Source organism: Salvelinus alpinus, chromosome 34, assembly GCF_045679555.1.
Source record: "Salvelinus alpinus chromosome 34, SLU_Salpinus.1, whole genome shotgun sequence".
NCBI lineage: Eukaryota > Metazoa > Chordata > Actinopteri > Salmoniformes > Salmonidae > Salvelinus > Salvelinus alpinus.
Genome location: NC_092119.1, coordinates 13431630 through 13454327, shown reverse-complemented (window position 1 = coordinate 13454327; position 22698 = coordinate 13431630). Strand labels below are relative to the sequence as shown.

The 22698-nt window shown below is 41.6% G+C and overlaps 1 protein-coding gene across 1 annotated transcript in view; it reads left to right on the top strand.

The window, feature by feature from the left end:
• The first annotated feature begins 5182 nt into the window (after window positions 1–5182).
• fut8a (fucosyltransferase 8a (alpha (1,6) fucosyltransferase)) overlaps window positions 5183–22698 on the top strand; it is a 184203-nt gene continuing 166687 nt past the window's right edge. Inside the window, exon 1 of the mRNA XM_071382212.1 lies at window positions 5183–5344. The gene's annotated coding sequence lies outside the window, so the exon portion shown is untranslated. The remainder of the gene's footprint in view (window positions 5345–22698) is intronic.

Here is a 22698-nt window from a genome sequence, read left to right as displayed (position 1 = left end):
TATCTACCTAGAGAGTTTTCATCTGTATTTTTCGTAGCTGTCTACATACCACCACAGACCAATGCTGGCACTAAGACCGCACTCAATGAACTGTATTCCGCAATTTAAATTTTGTAAATTTTTTAATTTCACCTTTATTTAACCAGGTAGGCCACAAATGCAGCCTGGCCAAGATAAAGCAAAGCAGTGCGACAAAAACAACACCACAGAGTTACATATGGGATAAACAAACGTACAGTCAATAACACAATAGAAAAATCTGTATACAGTGTACAAATTAAGTAAGGAGGTAAGGCAATAAATAGGCCACAGTGGCGAAGTAATTACAATTTAGCAATTAACACTGGAGTGATAGATATGCAGATGAGGATGTGCAAGTAGAAATACTGGTGTGCAATAAGCAAACAGGAAAACGTTCATCCAGAGGCGGCGCTCCTAGTGGCCGGGGACTTTAATGCAGGGAAACTTAAATCCATTTTACCAAATTTCTATCAGCATGTTAAATATGCAACCAGAGAGAAAAAAATTCCAGACCACTTTTACTCCACACACAGATACGCTTACAAAGTTCTCCCTCACCCTCCACTTGGAAAATCTAACCATAATTCTATCCTGCTGATTCCTGCTTACAAGCAAATATTAAAGCAGGAAGCACCAGTGACTCGGTTAATAAAAAAGTGGTCAGAAGAAGCAGATGCTAAGCAACAGGACTGTTTTGCTAGCACAGACTGGAATATGTTCTGGGATTCTTCCGATGGCATTGAGGAGTACACCAAATCAGTCATTGGTTTCATCAATAATTGCATCGACGACGTCATCCCCACAGCGACCGTACATACATACCCCAACCAGAAGCCATGGATTACAGGCAACATCCGCACCGAGCTAAAGGCTAGAGCTGCCGCTTTCAAGGAGCGGCAGCTCAAACAGGCAAAGTGGAGGACCAAGATCGAATCGTACTACACCGGTTCCGACGCTCGTCGGATGTGGCAGGACTTGTGGCAAACTATTACAGACTACAAAGGGTGAAGCACAGCCGAGAGCTGCCCAGTGACACGAGCCTAACAGACGACCTAAACTACTTCTATGCTCTCTTCGAAACGAATAACACTGAAACATGCATGAGAGCACCAGCTATTCTGGACGACTGTGTGATCATGCTCTCTGCAGTTGATGTGAGTAAGACCTTTAAACAGGTCAACATTCACAAGGCCACAGGGCCAGATGGATTACCAGGATGTGTACTGCGAGCATGCACTGACCAACTGGCAAGTGTCTTCACTGACATTTTCAACCTCTCCCTGTCCAAGTCCGTAATACCAACATGTTTTAAGCAAACCACCATAGTCCCTGTGCCCAAGAACACTAAAGTAACCTGCCTAAATGACTACCGACCCGTAGCACTCACATCTTTAGCCATGAAGTGCTTTGAAAGGTTGGTCATGGCTCACATCAACACCATCATCCCAGAAACCCTAGACGCACTCCAATTTGCATATCGCCCCAACAGATCCACAGATGCAATCTCTATTGCACTCCACACTGACCTTTCCCACCTGGACAAAAGGAACACCTATGTGAGAATGCTATTCATTGACTACAGCTCAGCGTTCAACACCATTGTGCCCTCAAAGCTCATCAATAAGCTAAGGACCCTGGGACTAAACATCTCCCTCTGCAACTGGATCCTGGACTTCCTGACGGGCCGCCCCCCAGGTGGTAAGGGTAGGTAACAACACATCCGACACGCTGATCCTCAACACAGGGGCCCCTCGGGTGCGTGCTCAGTCCCCTCCTGTACTCCATGTTCACGCATGACTGCACGGCCAGGCACGACTCCAACACCATCATTAAGTTTGCAGATGACACAACAATGGTAGGCCTGATCACAGACAACGACGAGACAGCCTATAGGGAGGAGGTCAGAGACCTGGCCATGTGGTGCCAGGACAACAACCTCTCCCTCAACGTGATCAAGACAAAGAAGATGATTGTGGACTATAGGAAAAGAAGGACCGAGCACGCCCCCATTCTCATCGATGGGGCTGTAGTGGAGCAGGTTGAGAGCTTCAAGTCCCTTGGTGTCCACATTACCAACAAACTAACATGGTCCAAGCACACCAAGACAGTCATGAAGAGGACACGACAAAATTCCCCCTCAGGAGAATGAAAAGATCTGGCATGGGTCCTCAGATCCTCAAAAGGTTCTACAGCTGCACCATCCTAACTGGTTGCATCAATGCCTGGTATGGCAACTGCTCGGCCTCCAACCGCAAGGCACTACAGAGGGTAGTGCGTACGGCCAAGTACATCACTGGGGCCAAGCTTCCTGCCACCCAGCTGTACCGGAGTGCCAAGTCTAGGTCCAAGAGGCTTCTAAACAGCTTCTACCCCCAAGCCATAAGACTCCTGAACATCTAATCAAATGGCTACCCAGACTAATAGCATTGCCCTCCCCCACCCCACCCCCTCTTTTACGCCACTGCTACTCTCTGTTATTATCTATGCATAGTCTCTTTAATAACTCTACCTACATGTACATATTACCACAACTAACCAGTGCCCCCGTACATTGACTCTGTACTCCCTGTATATAGTCTCCCTATTGTTATTTTACTGCTTCTCTTTTACTACTTGTTCCTTTTATTTCTTATTCTTATTCATATTTTTTTAACTGCATTGTTGGTTATGGGCTTCTAAGTAAGCATTCCACTGTAAGGTCTACACATGTTGTATTCGGCGCATGTGACTAATACAATTTGATTTGATTTGATCTGATCCTACTCTAGGCAAGGTATTCTCAGTCTCACCATTGCCATCAGGTCTACGTATCAACAAACGGCGGGCGTCACAAACACTAGGAATATTCCTTTTCATTTGATCCACCTCTACCCTCAACGCTACCACACTGATCACCCCTTTTAGCACCACCCTGCTCCGGAGAGAAAAGCACGCCACAGGTTAAGCCCCAAGCCGTGTGACACAGATCGCCTGCTTCCTACTGGAGGCAGATACTCAAAAATTCCACTTGTCGACACCTTCACAGATATAACCATTCTCCGTTTTTCATTCACCCAACCCAACACAATGTATGGGTCAGCCATAAAGCAGGACCCAAAATCATCTCTGGTAGGATTTTCAGGGCAAATGTTGGAAGTCTTCACTACAACTGTCACCACAGGTAGGCCCACTTCATCCTGGACTGGCTCAACCTCAGAGCGCTCACCACTGCCGTCTGAGTCCATTTAGAGATCATCAAGGTTCTCAAGAGACCATTAATTATTTATATATTATTTTGTTTGTAGCGTAGGTAAGTACACCTCGCACGAAGGTGTTAGGTGAATACTCAGGAGGCAAATATCTGATCTTGACAGTGCCATTCTTATGTTTTCACATCACTTCCTTCCGGTGTCTTACCACGCCCCTCCCCCAAAATATACATTTGTGTAAGGATCGACGCCGGAGATGAGAAGCAGGTAGGGGGAGTCAACATTTAATAAGGAACAGACATGAAACAAGACAGGCACAGCGTCAGCATACGGACAAAATAACACCATTCGACAAACAATGCTGAAGCGGGGAACAGAGCGGGGGAACAGACAGATATAGGGGAGGTAATGACAGAGGTGATTGAGTCCAGGTGAGCCAGATAATCGCTGATGTGTGTAATGTGTGTAATGATGGTTGCAGGAGTGCGTAATGCTGGGGAACCTGGCGCCCTCGAGCGCCATGGGGGAAGAGCGGGAGCAGGCGTGACACATTTGTATCCCATTCTGTTCAGGAGGATATTAGTGGATTCATATGTAACGATTTATTTTGATGGTTTGTTTACTTACTAAATCGAAAGAAGCTTTTATATCTTTCATTTTGAACATTAACATTTAAACTGTGAAAATGCATTTTGTCAATACATTGGCCATTCACTTAAAACATTTTTTTTTTAACATTTCATGCACTATGACAACTTGAACGAAAAGTTTGAAACCCCGGCCTTCTTAACAATGGCTGTATTACAACGTTATTACCACTGGATGGAACTAGCACAACATTGTTGGTTTATGAAAACAAGACCACTTTCTATGGCTATGCTATCTAGTGTATACTAGAGTAACAGGCCTATAGGTTATTTGGCTAGCTTCCTCCAGGTGTACCATTGCCAAACAATCAAGGTTTGATTTACAAAAACTGCATTGCTGGCAAGCATAGAACATTGAGCGTTTCTAATTTACCAGGGTTTATGACTATATGGCTGCTGCTCAGGGCCCATATTAAAAAAGTGTCTCAGAGTAGTAGTGTCTGGTCTAAGATTGGATCCTCCCTATCCATGTTGTCTTATTCATTATGATTTAAAAGACATAACTGATCCTATACCAGTACTCCTAGTAATCTGAGGTACTTTATGAATACAGGCACAGTGTGCTGCTGTTAGAAATGTTATCTTAGGGCAGGTATTAGGGAAATTAGTCTGTCCAAATGATTTGCATATCATAAAGGGACTATAACATAATGGTTGTTTGGACAGTGTCAGCTTAATGTCAGGGAAACGTTCGTTAGTCAATAAAGCGTCTGTTTCCTGGACAGTATGCTAAACAGATGCCATGACATGATATGCCCCAACCTGCCACCCACTCTTTCTAAGTCTGGGATATCATTAACTTTTATAGCTCCCGAAATAACCTAGTCCTAGTCCTACTCCTGCATACCTGAACACACTTAGAAAAAAAATGGGTCAAAAAGGGGACCCTAAAAGGGTTCATCGGCTGCCCCCATAGGATAACCCTTTGAAGAACCCTTGTTGGTTTCAGGTAGAACCCTGTTGGTTCCAAGTAGAACAGTTTTGGGTTCCATGTAGAACACTTTCCACAGAAATTGAATTTTATGATTGCACACTATCTTCAGATTTTTCAGAGACTCACAAATAAATATAATTAAGACACCTGTTTGTTGAGCTGTTCAATTTGAGCTGTTCAATTTGAACGTATATTCTGGAAATACCAAATAGCCTCATATAAAAAGAGTAGAACACAATATAGTTCAAAAGGTTCCGATTTTTTAAATGACGACGCATCATTGTCGCCTAGTCCAGAAGACTGGATGGAGTGTGAGCAGATCGAACCGGTCATTGAATTGACGCAAGCATGCGCAATGGGGCTCTGTGTCAATTCGAGTCTCCTCATTAGAAGCCAAGCATAGCGGAGTGACTACTCGTCAGGCGCGCAGCAGTCATGCTCCTACCCAGTTCCTGTTTCCGCCTTCAGTCTTCAAGACAGTTTACAACTCAAAGCATCATGGCCAGGCAGAATATAGACCTTGAAGAAATGCAAGCTCAATGAGATAAAGCCAGGTAAGCCAATTTCTTATATTGTGTGTTGCAGAAAACGAATAGGAATTGGTGTCTGCGCCGTCTCCTTTCTCCCTTCTCCCTCCATCCCTGGCCTGTTGCTATTTGCCTGCTTCGACCGCAGCCGAGAGGTAACAAAATAGCGGACACGGATTTACACTAACGAGTTGTCGGACGAGGTTCCGTTAGAATTCGCATCTTCCTTATGAAAGTCATTCATGCACAGGAAGTTGTCGGAGAGGAATTCGTTCAGTGTTGCTACATTGTGCATATAATGGTTATGTTAATTAACATTTGATTAAGTATGAGAAATACAATTAAATCACCATCCAGGGACAATGAACTGCGACGTTTCTCCATCTTACGTCTTTAAATGAATAATGCTGTATTGACAGAAAACGCTCACATTTACCAAGAATGACAAGTGTATTGTGAAGCCTTCTTATAAACAAATGAAATGCTTATGTTTTATGTGGCTATATTGGACCGTTATTTTGTGAAGTCAGCCTGCATCTGCCGCTGCTCCCTTGTCGGTCTTGCTGGGTCGAATCAAAGCAGATCGTGAGCCACCCCGCTATTTTTTAGACAATGGTTGAAACCGATGAAAAGTAGCCTAACCTACCTCCAATTGGGAAACGCATTCAGTTGTGTTTGTGCAGTTGATCCACCATAGACTAGAGTTGAGTAATACGCCTATAATGTTGATGTTGCTATTTGTTATTAGTACGTCATAAATCAGAACGTTAAATGATACACAAACACACACGCTCGCACGCACACAAACACACACACATACACACACACACACACACATTCTGTTCTTAGTGTTTTTGTTGTCATAGCTGGTGGCTGAGAATGTTTCTCCCATACTGTGTTCATTGTTTACATTTTGTTTTGGACCCAACTCAGTAATCATGCTATACTCTACTACATGATTATTTCATTTCACATGTTTTAATTCCCTGACCGCTGTGTTATTACCACATACCACAGTAGGACTTGTATTAAAATAGATAGATAAGCCTATAGGTCTATTTGCATGTGCACATCTAACAGACTTAACCTTTGAACTCAATGAAAACCCTGTGGTCAGTTATGGTCAACTGGCTCACAGCTGGTGGATCTGAAATAGGATATCTTGAGAGTAAACATGCAATTAGGGACTGGAGCCCAGCCAACATGCCTGGTCCATCTGTGGGATAGAAGCCATCGAATGACTCTTCAATCCGGACACATTACTGTGTGAGTAGTATGCCCATAATAAAGTAGTATTAGGCCTTTATTGTAGGCTAGTATTAGGCCTTTAATATAGGCTAGTAATAGGCCTTTAATGTAGGCTAGTATTAGGCCTTTATTGTAGGCTAGTATTAGGCATTTATTGTAGGCTAGTATTAGGCATTTAATGTAGGCTAGTATTACGCCTTTAATATAGGCTAGTAATAGGCCCTTAATGTAGGCTAGTATTAGGCCTTTAATATAGGCTAGTATTAGGCCTTTAATATAGGCTAGTATTAGGCCTTTAATATAGGCTAGTATTAGGCCTTTAATATAGGCTAGTATTAGGCCTTTAATATAGGCTAGTGTTAGGCCTTTAATATAGGCTAGTATTAGGCCTTTAATATAGGCTAGTGTTAGGCCTTTAATATAGGCTAGTATTAGGCCTTTAATATAGGCTAGTGTTAGGCCTTTAATATAGGCTAGTGTTAGGCCTTTAATATAGGCTAGTATTAGGCCTTTAATGCTAGAACTCTGACCATTTCATATTTTTTATGTGCTTCAGATTTTAGAAATGATAACATTTCACAGCTTAATTTGTCAGAGAATTGAGATGATATTCTGCTAAATCAAATGTCTCGCTTTGCCAAGCGTACCACAATAATGATCTATGTAATGTGAATGTCTCGTTCTGTCCTCTGTTTGGGGTGATTGCACAATGTTTCATTATATTAACAAGGCCTTTGTATGCACAATTGGCCAATTCATAAATCTTTAATTTCCTGTAACTATTCACTCTACTCCATTACAGACTATATTAATTAAGTAAACCACAATGATGACAGAGGCTGCACCACATTCTGATTCAGATTTATTTCACATTTTAGTTTTTTTCAATCATCTGACAGATTCAAGTCACAGGAAAGAGAGAGGGTGTGAATGGTTGAGAGACAATAGTGTGGTCATTTCACCTTATTTGAAATCTTCCCAGTATGTATAGTGGACATCCTGGACACTATAGTAATGGTTGCACTTGAAAGCACCTGTCATTGGCCTACCACATGACCAGTTTAATTGACCCTGCTTGTCATGCTCGTTCTATACTAATCATATTTCACATTTATTACATGGTTCAGAACTGACCCCAGGCTGTCCTTGTTGAAATTGCTTGATTGTGAAGGGAGTGACCAACAGCAACTTAGACCTTGGACTGGTTGTCAAGTATGGCTAACAGTAACAACACACTTGATGTACATGTCCTGCTGCTACCCAACGCATGCAGGAACTTAATCTTGTGCTTTGTTGAAGTAGCAACTGCCCATTGTGACCATACTAGAAAAGCTTTTATGTTATTGAGATTTGGGATCATTTCCTTTCAAACTCTACACTTGATCATGCCCTCCAAATGAAAAGCCATTTCCACTTGTCTGTATTTGTATAGTGACTGCATGTCGCTATGCTAAGCGCCTGATAAATTACTAAAATGTATATAGGGGTAGGCTATATGATAGATAGATAGAATGTACACTGTGAATTTAAGTCCTTTTTCAAATGTATTTTTAACTAATACAAACATCACCATGTGAAGATATTTGTAAATATGTATCTATGTACAGTACCAGTCAAAAGTTTGGACACACCTACTCATAATAGAATAATAGTGAATACATCAAAACTATGAAATAACACATATTTGAGATTCTTCAAAGTAGCCACCCTTTGCCTTGATGACAGCTTTGCACACTGCTGGTATTCTCTCAATCAGCTTCATGAAGTAGTCACCTGGAATGCATTTCAATTAACAGGGTTGCCTTGTTAAAAGTACATTTGTGGCATTTCTTTCCTTCTTAATGCGTTTGAGCCAATCAGTTGTGTTGTGACAAGGTAAGGGTGGTATACAGAAGATAGCCCTATTTGGTAGAAGACCAAGTCCATATTATGACATGAACAGCTCAAATAAGCAAAGAGAAACGACAGTCCATCATTACTTTAAGACAAGAAGGTCAGTCAAAGCAGAACATGTCAAGAACTTTGAACGTTTCTTCAAGTGCAGTCGCAAAAACCATCAAGCCCTATGATGAAACTGGCTCTCATGAGGACCGCCACAGGAAAGGAAGACTCAGAGTTACCTCTGCTGCAGAGGATAAGTTCATTAGAGTTAACTGCACCTCAGATTGCAGCCCGAATAAATGCTTCAGAGAGTTCAAGTAACCGACACATTTCAACATCAACTGTTCAGAGGAGACTACATGAATCAGGCCTTCATGGTCAAATTGCTGCAAAGAAACCACTACTAAAGGACACCAATATGAAGAAGAGACTTGCTTGGGCCAAGAAACACACGCAATGAACATTAGACCAATAGAAATCTGTCCTTTGGTCTGATGAGTCCAAATTAGAGATTTTTGGTTCCAACCGCCGTGTCTTTGTGAGACGCAGAGTAGGTGAACGGATTATCTCCACATGTGTGGTTCCCACCGTGAAGCATGGAGGAGGAGGTGTGATGGTGTGGGGGTGCTTTGCGGGTGATACTTCAGGTGATTTATTTAGAATTCAAGGCACACTTAACCACCAAAACTACCACAGCATTCTGCAGCGATATGCCATCCCATCTGGTTTGTGCTTAGTGGGACTATCACTTGTTTTTCAACAGGACAATGACCCAAAATACACCTCCAGGCTGTGTAAGGGCTATTTGACCAAGGAGAGTGCTGCATCAGATGACCTGGCCTGTACAATCACCCGACCTCAACCCAATTGAGATGAGTTGGACAGCAGAATGAAGGAAAAGCAGCCAACAAGTGCTCAGCATATGTAGGAACTCCTTCACCACTGTTGGAAAAGCATTCCTCGTGAAGCTGGTTGAGATAATGCCAACAGTGTGCAAAGCTGTTATCAAGGCAAAGGGTGGCTACTTTGAAGAAACAAAAATATTAAATATATTTTGATTTGTTTAGCACTTTTTTGGTTACTACATGATTCCATGTGTTATTTCATAGTTTTGATGTCTTCACTATTATTCTACAATGTAGAATATAGTAAAAATAACGAAAACACCTTGAATGTGTAGGTGTGTCCAAACTTTTGACTGGTACTGTATATATTATAGGTATTTTGTTTTATTAGTTGTATTAGTAGTTGTAGCAGTAGTTTTATTATTTGTATTAGTAGTTGTAGCAGTAGTTATAGGCCTATTAGGAGTTGTACAATAACTTTTTTATGCTGTTAATGTAAGTAAAAATATATATATATACAGTATATTATTTCATTGTTATTATTGTTAGACGGTAGTTGCCATATTTTTCTTGTTACAAATTTTTTTCTATAATTTTTTTCTTAATTTTTTTTCTTTTGGACACTCTTGAAAACGAGTTGGTGCATCAAGAGATATCATCCGGCAAAATTTTAAATAAATAACTTTAATGATGTGGTCCATTGAGAGATTGTTCTACCTGTCACTCCACCAAGGGGCAGACTGGTATCTGGCATTTCGGTCCATTTTTAGCCTAGTGGGACTGTCTAACTTGTTTCTATTTGGCGCAAAATTATAATTATCTGGCTAATAATGAAAGGGAAAGGGAAAGGGTGATACCTAGTCAGTTGTATAACTGAATGCATTCAACTGAAATGTGTCTTCCACATTTAACCCAACCCCTCTGAATAACGAGGGCCTCAAGGAAAAATGGCCGGTGTGCTAGAAATGCCAGGGCCGATTATTGGTCCCAGTCCACCCCTGATCTCCACACCTTTTCAGCAGTCAGCACAATAGCATCAGATACCTTGAGTGTCAGCAGGAGTACCTGGCAACAACCTGTAACACCTACACACAGTGTCAGTAAATGATGGGTTTGGTCATTAGTCAGTCAATCAACCACCTCTCCTAATGAAGAACAGAACAGGGTCTCTCTCCCTATGGGCAGCCTGGTTACAGGACATCGTTTCCCTCCCTATGGACCTATAGGCAATATGATATACACAGTGCCTTCAGAAAGTACTCATACCCCTTGACTTATTCCACATTTTGTTGTGTTACAGCCTGAATTCAAAATGAATTACATCTACACACAATACTCTGATAATGACAAAGTGAAAACATGTTTTTAGAAGTGTTTGTAAATGTATTGAAAATTAAATAAATATCTAAATTACATTACTAATTAATATCTAATTAATTAGAATATATAAGTATTCACACTACTGAGTCAATACTTTGTAGAAGCACCTTTGCAGCAATTACAGCTGTGAGTCTTTCTGGGTAAGTCTCTAAGAGCTTTCCACACCTGGCTTGTGCAACATTTGCACATTATTATTTTCAAAATTCTGTCAAAATGACTGTTGGTCATTGCTAGACAGTCATTTTCAGGTCTTGCCATAGATTTTCAAGCAGATTTCAGCCAAAACTGTAACTCGGCCACTCAGGAACATTCACTGTCTTCTTGGTAAGCAACTGCAGTGTAGATTTGGTTTTAAGTTATTGTCCTGCTGAAAGGTGAATTCGTCTCGCAGTGTCTGGCGGAAAGCAGACTGAACCAGGTTTTCCTCTAGGATTTTGCCCGTGCTTAGCTCCATTCCGTAAAGTTTTATCCTGAAAAACTCCCCAGTCCTTAACAATTACAAGCATACCCATAACATGATGCAGCCACCACTATGCTTGAAAATATGGAGAGTGGTACTCAGTAATGTGTTTTATTGGATTTTCCCGAAACATAACACTTTGGTTTGCCTCATTCTTTTGAAGTATTCTTTTAGTGCCTTACTGCAAACAAGATGCATGTTTTGGAATATTTGTATCTGTACAGGCTTCCTTCCTTTCACTCTGTCATTTAGGTTAATATTGTGGAGTAACTACAATGTTGTTCATCCATCCTCAGTTTTCTCCTATCACAGCCATTAAACTCTGTAACTGTTTTAAAGTCACCACTGGCCTCAGTGTTAAATCCCTGAGCGGTTTCCGTCCTCTCTGGCAACTGAGTTAGGAAGGCTGCCTGTATCTTTGTAGTGACTGGGTGTTGATACACCATCCAAAGTGTAATGAATAACTTCACCATGCTCAAAGGAATATTCAATGTCTGCTTTTTTTAAATTTATACCTATCTACCAATAGATGCCCTTCTTTGCGAGGCATTGGAAAACCTCCCTGGTCTTTGAGGTTGAATATATGTTTGAAATTCACTGCTCACCTGAGGGACATTACAGATAAGTGTATGTTTGGAGCACAGAGATGAGGTACTCAAGACATTTCAGCTTTTAATTTTAATCCATTTGTATATAGTTCGAAAAACATAATTCCACTTTAATGTTATGGGGTATTGTGTGTAGGGCAGTGACCCCCAAAAAAATTTTTGAAGGCACTGTATATAGTCAGGGTGTTATTTTCCCTTAAGAGTTTCAGGATTATGGAAAAAAGCTAATGTATGGTCCGTACTCCCCACCCCACCTCCTTGAGCTTTTGTAACCCTATGACTCATCTCTGCCACAGACAGTTAGAGACATAATAGCATAGAATAGATGATGGGCCATCTCCAAGTATGTAATCATAACTCTGTCTGTTTGCATCATCCTGGGCTTGGGTTGATTAAGCCTTGGTTTCCGGGATCTTTTATATGCGACCACCTGTGTGTCCCACCTGTATAAAGTGTAGAATCTGTATAAAGTGTAGAATCTGTATGAAGTGTAGAATCTGTATAAAGTGTAGAATCTGCATAAAGTGCATAATCTGCATAAAGTGTATATTATGTATAAAATTTATAATCTGTATTAAGTGTATAATCTGTATTATAGTTATGGGGTAGAAAATCAATACAGTTTCATATTGGGATATTATCTTTGACGATATATCGTATAGTATCGTTTTGACAATATCGCAATGTTATTTTTGCACTAGTTGGGTGTACCAGCACCTAAACTCCAGTATTTTTCCTTCATAGCTTATTTTCCATCTTTTTAAATAGGGAGCCCTTTTATTTGCATGACTGATCAAAACTCACTTTCTCGTGGCTCTCTCACAGACATATGGTGAGCAAAATGTTTGGAACACCGAATTGCAATACAATCAGAGTATCGAATCGCAAAATATATATATATACAGTGGGGAGAACAAGTATTTGATACACTGCCGATTTTGCAGGTTTTCCTACTTACAAAGCATGTAGAGGTTTGTAATTTTTATCATAGGTACACTTCAACTGTGAGAGACGGAATCTAAAACAAAAATCCAGAAAATCACATTGTTTGATTTTTAAGTAATTAATTTGCATTTTATTGCATGACATAAGTATTTGATCACCTACCAACCAGTAAGAATTCCGGCTCTCACAGACCTGTTCGTTTTTCTTTAAGAAACCCTGCTGTTCTCCACTCAATACCTGTATTAACTGCACCTGTTTGAACTCATTAGCTGTATAAAAGACACCTGTCCACACACTCAATCAAACAGACTCCAACCTCTCCACAATGGCCAAGATCAGAGAGCTGTGTAAGGACATCAGGGATAAAATTGCAGACCTGCACAAGGCTGGGATGGGCTACAGGACAATAGGCAAGCAGCTTGGTGAGAAGGCAACAACTGTTGGCGCAATTATTAGAAAATGGAAGAAGTTCAAGATGACGGTCAATCACCCTTGGTCTGGGGCTCCATGCAAGATCTCACCTCGTGGGGCATCAATGATCATGAGGAAGGTGAGGGATCAGCCCAGAACTACACGGCAGGACCTGGTCAATGACCTGAAGAGAGCTGGGATCACAGTCTCAAAGAAAACCATTAGTAACACACTACGCCATCATGGATTAAAATCCTGCAGCGCACGCAAGGTCCCCCTGCTCAAGCCAGCGCATGTCCAGGCCCATCTGAAGTTTGCCAATGACCATCTGGATGATCCAGAGGAGGAATGGGAGAAGGTCATGTGGTCTGATGAGACAAAAATATAGCTTTTTGGTCTAAACTCCACTCGCCGTGTTTGGAGGAAGAAGAAGGATGAGTACAACCCCAAGAACACCATCCCAACCGTGAAGCATGGAGGTGGAAACATCATTCTTTGGGGATGCTTTTCTGCAAAGGGGACAGGATGACTGCACCGTATTGAGGGGAGGATGGATGGGGCCATGTATCGCGAGATCTTGGCCAACAACCTCCTTCCCTCAGTAAGAGCATTGAAGATGGGTCGTGGCTGGATCTTCCAGCATGACAACGACCCGAAACACACAGCCAGGGCAACTAAGGAGTGGCTCCGTAAGAAGCATCTCAAGGTCCTGGAGTGGCCTAGCCAGTCTCCAGACCTGAACCCAATAGAAAATCTTTGGAGGGAGCTGAAAGTCTGTATTGCCCAGCGACAGCCCCGAAACCTGAAGGATCTGGAGAAGGTCTGTATGGAGGAGTGGGACAAAATCCCTGCTGCAGTGTGTGCAAACCTGGTCAAGAACTACAGGAAACGTATGATCTCTGTAATTGCAAACAAAGGTTTCTGTACCAAATATTTAAGTTCTGCTTTTCTGATGTATCAAATACTTATGTCATGCAATAAAATGCAAATTAATTACTTAAAAATCATACAATGTGATTTTCTGGATTTTTGTTTTAGATTCCGTCTCTCACAGTTGAAGTGTACCTATGATAAAAATTACAGACCTCTACATGCTTTGTAAGTAGGAAAACCTGCAAAATCGGCAGTGTATCAAATACTTGTTCTCCCCACTGTATATATGTATATATATATATATATATATATGTATATATATATATATATATATATATATATATATATACATATATATATAAAATAATCATGACAATCACAATACAATCACAATACATATCGTATCGGCACCAAAGTATCGCAATCATATCGTGAGGTCCCTGGCAATTCCCAGCCCTAATGTATAAGGTGTCTGTCGTATAGCCGCAAGGCTGGAACCTTGATAATAAATAGTCTCCTTTGTATTACAATGTCCCTGCTTGTTTCCCATAGTATATACAGACGCACTAGGCCTAGGGTATATATACATTCTGGCACTGCTCACTGTGTTATTTAACAAGTCTATCTTATAGCCGAGGCTACAATGTATTTTGATAAGATGGCAGATGTCTAAGAGGCCATTGTTGCCTTGTTCGCAAATGGAATACTCATATTACATGTTACTTGAAAGCTCAGCAAGCATTGTTTGGGAGTGAATGTGTGAATTTAGTTATAACAATACATCAGCCAAAACGTGTTATTTTCCATATCCTTGTTCTTTTGTATTCCCAAAAAGTTTGAAACATATCATGTTTGCTGTAGGAGCAAGCTCTGTTCTCTCTGGGGTAGGGTCGCTGAAATGTAACACACCTTGTCTGGGTTATCTGTAAAACTCTGTAAACCGTAGTCACAGTATTTGTTAGTCAAACATTAACACAAAGGCTTGTGTTATCTGCCCAAGTCCTCGTCACCATTTCCCGCAACAACATGTGGCTTTCTCCAGTCTGTAGCCTACCACTCACTGTGGCCTCAGTGTGCAGGAGGAAGTTGAGGCGGATCTGATACCGGTCAGGGTGCGGTCATATGGGGATCCTAGTCCACATCACAGACCCGCACAGCCTCACCTACACCACTGACTGTTACACACACAGCCTGACAGTGTTTGTAGCACATGGGGGGAGGGGGGTTGTATAATTAACGCTCTATGAAACATTGTCAATCAAAAACGCCTCACGTTTATTACGTTATGGCAACATATTCAGTTATGGTTGATCATCCAGGCTCCAGCATGCTCCATGTTTACTGATCAGACAGCAAAGAAACACTTGCTAGGAAATAAGGACTACTCTAACAATTTTTTCTTCTTCTCTCTCTTATTTCAGTCTCTCTCTCTCTCCCTCTCTTTTTATCTCTCACTGCATTTCTTTATCCTTCTCTCTCTCTTTATTTCTCTCTATTTCTCTCTGTCTTTCTCTACCCCGCTCCGCCCCACCTCTCTCTCTCCCTCTCCCTCTCCTTGCTCTCTTTATTTCTCTCTTTCGCTCCATACCCCTTCTTTCCTAGGGATGGACATTTAACATTTTTGGACTGTTCGAGACCTTTTAGGACTTTTTGTTGTTGAGTAGTACTGGAATGAAGAAAAAAAACACAAGAAAAAATATATCTTTAGAACAATGGCGGCACTGGGACATTTTTGGTGCATTTATCTACAAGCCAACAGTGAGCAACAATTCCTAATTTATCATAACCATTACAGATAACGAATCCTAATTGCTAAATTGCCTCATATATATTCATTCAATACAAAAACAAATGCCATTTATGATTAATTGGTTATATTATATAGTGGAACACAATCTTCAAAAGGGTAGTAACCTCAGCAGTGTGGTAATTGATTGTAGAAGTCTATGGCTGTGCAATGGCATTGTAAGGTTCTAAATTTATTTTCTTAGTCAACCTTGTGTTCTGTTTCGTTGTGTTCTTGAACATAACCCTGTTTCTTTGTGTTCTTGAACGTAGCTCTGGCTTTCATTTTTGTTCATTGATTTCACCTGTGTTAGTTACTCACCTGGTCTCATCAGCTCCTTATTTAGTTCAGTTTATTCTGTTTGTGCCTTTGTGAGGTATTGCTCGTTTTGACTCTACTAAGCCTTTTCCTAGCTCGTTTGTGAGAACCAGTTATAGCCTTCAGTCCTAGTTTTGAGTCACCTACCTGTTTACCTACCTGTGTACTACCATTGCCTGCCTTCTGGGAAGGCGAAATAAACAACTGCCGCGCTCTCCGCGTGAATCTACAGCTTTGTCTCCCGGAGTATTCATTACAGCCATAGCCTTGTTTAGTTAATTTAGCAGACAAGACGCTCTTATTTTCCGGACCCATATCACAGTCAAGACCCCAATTTTATAGTAAAAATACATGACGTAATATAACAGAATAAAATAGAACAGAATAGTGCAAAGGGATTCGCATCTCGTGTCTGGAACATAAGTTTATTCTTATTGAGTGATTATTTGAAACGGGTCTCAATTTGTCAAGTTAGGACACATTTTTCAGGGTTACAAAACAACATCTGTTATATTTTCGATATACAGACGTTCGATTTAGTTTATTTATGTTCTTTTGAATTTTGTAAATGGATTAAGAATTCTACATTGAACACTAACGTCAGTTTCCACAACCACAAAGTCATAAACCCTGCCGGTGTCTACAATTTCACTTCTTAAAGTCTTATTTTAAACCTAACCTTAACCATACTGCTAACCTTATGCCTCACCCTAACCTTAACGAAAATGACGCAATTATTGCAAAGCTTCAGCTCATTGTCGGAACACATATTTCCCTACTTCAGTTAACCAGTCCATTTTGAATTTGATATACCACTGTTGTCATTTGACAAGGAATGTAGCTCGTGTATCCTGTCAGTTAGATACGTTTGTATAGTCATTTATTTCTGTAGGTGCGCCTGTGTACAGGGAGCGGGACCAGTCAGAACGCAATTGAGTGAGTGCGACATGACGGGGAAACGGAATTTAGGGAGCAGAACTGTGATGTTTGGCTTGGTTTCTTTTTTGTTGTTTCCCGCAAATGCACATGTACAAATGGAACACAAAGTCAAAGCACATTAACGTTGTCTTCAAGACAACATTTTGAACAAACAGTATATGAACAAAATGTGGTCTCTGGTTAAAGATCGGTTTTTGACATCCGTTCGAGTGTTCGATTACTCATGCCTATCCCTTACCCCGTCTAACTCTCACGCTCTCTTTCTCCACTCTCACTTTCTGCCTCCCTACCCCTTCTCCAATTTTCCAGTGTTGTCGATATCCAGTGACAACTCTCAGTGGTTTCCAATTTCCAAGGCAATGCCTGCAAGTAGGCGGAAATAAAGAAGTGCTCATTAGTTTTAATGATAGTGTCGCTTTTCCTTTTTTCTGTTTGAGGAGAGAACATCTCGCTAACAGGTGATTTTGCATGACTTTTGGCAGAGCAAGGGAGGTTAGTGCATGCGAGTGTGTGTGTGTGTGTGTGTGTGTGTGTGTGTTAGAGGTCGACCGATTATGATTTTTCAACGCAGATACCGATACCGATTATTGACGGACAAATACCGATTAATCAGCCGATTTATAAAAAAAGAAAAAAAGTTTTATATATATATATATATATATATCATACACACACACACATTTTTGTAATAATGACAATTGCAACAATACTGAATGAACAATGAACACTTTTATTTTTACTTAATATAATACATAAATACACACACACACACAGCTCTGAAGTGACAGTGATACTGAAGAGACTGCTTAGGAGACAAATACTCTCAACTTTGAATAAAAATAGAGTTTAAGTTACCTGTGATGAATGTTGAAAAAAAAACTGTCATTTCTATATGCAGGAAATCCTATTTTAATAATGGGCATGGTAAGAATTGACGACCAAAGTGCGAATCATAATTCCCATGACACCTTCTAGTAAAATCTGAAAAGCGGTTCCTTCATTTATTCCATAGGATATTTTTAGATTCACTTAAAATAAGGTCTGTGTTTCGTGTAGGCTTACACCACCTTGCCAATTTTATAACTGTGTAGATATCCATAGGACAAGGTAACTCTGATCAATATTGGCTAAATATAAGCGAAGATCATTTTTCTGTAGAGTGGATTTATGAAAATATGTTGACAAATGTTACCTTATCCTAGTGAGATTTACACGGGTATCAAAACGTTGAGGCGGTTTAAGCCTGCACAAAACACAGACCTTATTTGAAGTAGATCAAGACATTCTCTATGGAAGACATGAACGGTAAAATAACGAAGGAACCCCTTTCAAGTTCAGCCGCAAGTTATTACAGGAATTATAACGCGTCGACTATTTCTCTCTAAACCATATACCTTTGACTAATCCGGAAACTATCACCTCGAAAACAAAACGTTTATTCCGTTCCGTATTTTATCTAACGGGTGACATCCATGAGTCTAAATATTCCTGTTACATTGCACAACCTTCAATGGTATGTCATAATTACGTAACATTCTGGCAAATTAGTTCGGAAAGAGCCAGGCGGCCCAAACTGTTGCATATACCCTGACTCGGCATGCAATGAACGCAAGAGAAATTACACAATTTCACCTGGTTAATATAGCCTGCTAACCTGGATTTCTTTTAGCTAAATATGCAGGTTTAAAAATATATACTTGTGTATTGATTTTAAGAAAGGCATTGATGTTTATGGTTAAGTACACATTGGAGCAATGACAGTCATTGATTGATTGTTTTTTATAAGATAAGTTTAATGCAAGCTAGCAATTTACCTTAGCTTACTGCATTCGCGTAACAGGCAGGCTCCTCGTGGAGTGCAATGTAATCAGGTGTTAGAGCATTGGACTAGTTAACTGTAAGGTTGCAAGATTGGATCCCTCGAGCTGACAAGGTTAAAAATCTGTAGGCAGAACGTTCCTAGGCCGTCATTGAAAATAAGAATGTGTTCTTAACTGACTTGCCTATTTAAATAAAGATTAAATAAAGGTGTAAATGTTTTTTTTTTAAATGGCAAATCGGCGCCCAAAAATACCGATTTCCGATTGTTATGAAAACTTGAAATCGGCCCCGATTAATCGGCCATTCCGATTAATCAGTGACCTCTAGTGTGTGTGTGTGTGATGGATGATCAACTGAGAAGTGACAGAGAGAGAGGAGCTAATCACAGACTGGATCTCTGGCAGAGAGTCTAATGGTAGCTCACAATGCTTTACGCATGATGAACAAACGCTCTCTATCCTTAGCTGTTTGCTCACTTTCTCTATCCTCATTAACCCTTTCTGTCTTTCTTTCTTTTGTTCTCTCTCTCTCTCTCAATTCAATGGGCTTTATTGGCATGGTAAATGTCTCTCTCCCTCTCTCTCTCTTTTTCTCTCTCTCACACGCTCTTTCTCTCTCCCTAGCACTTCCTCTCGCCCGCTGTTCTCTCTTATCCCTTTCTCTGTCTCTCTCTCTCCTAACCCATTAAGATGTGGTGAAAACCCACCAAGCCCAATCGTGGCATCTGTATTATTTATGCAGAGAATTCAAAGATGATTGAGCCATCATGTCTGATTTTACAGGAGACCCTAGAGAAAAATATAAAGAAGGGAAAGAGTGTGTGTATAAAGTCAGAACATAACGTGTATAAAGTCAGAACATCTGCTGTCTCTGCCACTGTCTGTCACCAAGGGAGTACCCCAAGGCTCAATCCTAGGCTCCACGTTCTTATCAATTTACATCAACAACATAGCTCAGGCAGTAGGAAGCTCTCTCATTCATTTATATGCTGTCACGATCGTCTATAGGAGAGAGAGATGACCAAGGCGCAGCGTGTGCAAAATACATCTTCTTTATTTTAAGAAGAGAGAAAAAACAAACGAACAACTAATCACGAACTAACAAAATAACAAAACTGACGACCGTGAAGCTAATAATACAGATAGTGCTGACACAAACACTACACATAGACAATTACCCACAAAACAGCTAAAGCCCATGGCTGCCTTAAATATGGCTCCCAATCAGAGACAACAATAACCAGCTGTCTCTGATTGAGAACCAATTCAGGCAACCATAGACTTTCCTAGACATCTATACTAAACACTAACCCATCTACTCTACTTAACCCCCTAAACCATACAACACCCTAGACAATACAAAAACACACAAAGACAACCCACCCCAACTCACGCCCTGACCAACTAAATAAATAAAAGAAAAAGGAACAATAGGTCAGGAACGTGACATATGCAGATGATACAGTCTTATACTCAGCTGGCCCCTCCCTGGGTTTTGTGTTAAATGCTCTACAATCAATCAATCAATCAAGTTTATTTTATATAGCCCTTCGTACATCAGCTAATATCTCGAAGTGCTGTACAGAAACCCAGCCTAAAACCCCAAACAGCAAGCAATGCAGGTGTAGAAGCACGGTGGCTAGGAAAAACTCCCTAGAAAGGCCAAAACCTAGGAAGAAACCTAGAGAGGAACCAGGCTATGAGGGGTGGCCAGTCCTCTTCTGGCTGTGCCGGGTGGAGATTATAACAGAACTATGCCAAGATGTTCAAAATATTCATAAGTGACAAGCATGGTCAAATAATAATCATGAATAATTTTCAGTTGGCTTTTCATAGCCGATCATTAAGAGTTGAAAATAGCAGGTCTGGGACAGGTGGCGGTTCCATAACCGCAGGCAGAATAGTTGAAACTGGAATAGCAGCAAGGCCAGGTGGACTGGGGACAGCAAGGCTTTTAGTGGGACAACAAAGCTTTTAGTGTCCAACAAGCCTTCTCTGCCCATAAAACAAAGGTCATGTGGTTCGGTAAGAAGAATACCCCTTTCCCTACCGGTGTGATTAGTACCTCTGAGCGTTTAGAGCTTGAGGTAGTCAGCTCATACAAGTACTTGGGAGTATGGCTAGACGGTATACTGGCCTTCTCTCAGCACACATCCAAGCTGCAGGCTAAAGTTAAATCTAGACTTGGTTTCCTCTGTCGTAAATCGCTCCTCTTTCACCCCAGCTGCCGAACTAACTCTGATTCAGATGACCATCCTACCCATGCTAGATTACGGAGACGTAATTTATAGACCGGCAGGCAAGGGTGCTCTCAAGCAGTTAGATGTTCTTTACCATTCGGCCATCAGATTTGCCACCCAATGTTCCTTATAGGACATATCATTGTACTCTATACTCCTCTGTAAATGGTCATCTCTGTTTACCCGTCGCAAGACCCACTGGTTGATGCTTATTTATAAAACCCTCTTAGGCCTCACTCCCCCCTATCTGAGATACCTACTACAACCCTCATCCTCCACATAAAAGACCCGTTCCTCTCGCCACATTCTGATAAAGAGCCCCAAAGCACACACATCCCTGGGTCGCTCCTCTTTTCAGTTCGCTGCAGCTAGCGACTGGAACGAGCTGCAACAAACACTCAAACTGGACAGTTTTATTTCCATCTCTTCATTCAAAGACTCAATCATGGACACTAACTGACAGTTGTGGCTTCTTTGCGTGGTGTTGTTGTCTCTACCTTTTTGCCCTTTGTGCTGTTGTCTGTGCCCAACAATGTCTGTACCATGTTTGCTGAAACCATGTTGTGCTGCTGCCATGTTGTGTTGCTACCATGTTGTTGTCATGCTGTGTTGTCATGTGTTGCTGCCATGCTATGTTGTTGTCTTGGGTCTATCTTTATGTAGTGTTGTGTTGTCTCTCTTGTTGTGTTGTGTTTGTCCTACATTTGTATTTTTAATCCCCGCCACATCCCCGCAGGAGGTCTTTTGCCTCTTGGTAGGCCATCATTGTAAATAAGAATTTGTTCTTAATTGACTTGCCTAGTTAAATAAAGGTTAATTATACAAACATTTTAAATACGTTTCAGGATGTGTGTGTTTGTGCAAGCATCGTGTGTGTACATTTGAGCGTGCCTGCCTGTGCTTGTGTGTTCCCTGCAGTGGTTCGTCCAGGCCCTGGGTTAGCCAGTCAGTGGTTCGTCCAGGCCCTGGGATAGCCAGTCAGTGGTTCGTCCAGGCCCTGGGATAGCCAGTCAGTGGTTCGTCCAGGCCCTGGGCTAGCCAGTCAGTGGTTCGTCCAGGCCCTGGGCTAGCCAGTCAGTGGTTCGTCCAGGCCCTGGGATAGCCAGTCAGTGGTTCGTCCAGGCCCTGGGATAGCCAGTCAGTGGTTCGTCCAGGCCCTGGGCTAGCCAGTCAGTGGTTCGTCCAGGCCCTGGGATAGCCAGTCAGTGGTTCGTCCAGGCCCTGGGATAGCCAGTCAGTGGTTCGTCCAGGCCCTGGGCTAGCCAGTCAGTGGTTCGTCCAGGCCCTGGGGTAGCCAGTCAGTGGTTCGTCCAGGCCCTGGGATAGCCAGTCAGTGGTTCGTCCAGGCCCTGGGCTAGCTAGTCAGTGGTTCGTCCAGGCCCTGGGATAGCCAGTCAGTGGTTCGTCCAGGCCCTGGGATAGCCAGTCAGTGGTTCGTCCAGGCCCTGGGTTAGCCAGTCAGTGGTTCGTCCAGGCCCTGGGCTAGCCAGTCAGTGGTTCGTCCAGGCCCTGGGATAGCCAGTCAGTGGTTCGTCCAGGCCCTGGGATAGCCAGTCAGTGGTTCGTCCAGGCCCTGGGCTAGCCAGTCAGTGGTTCGTCCAGGCCCTGGGATAGCCAGTCAGTGGTT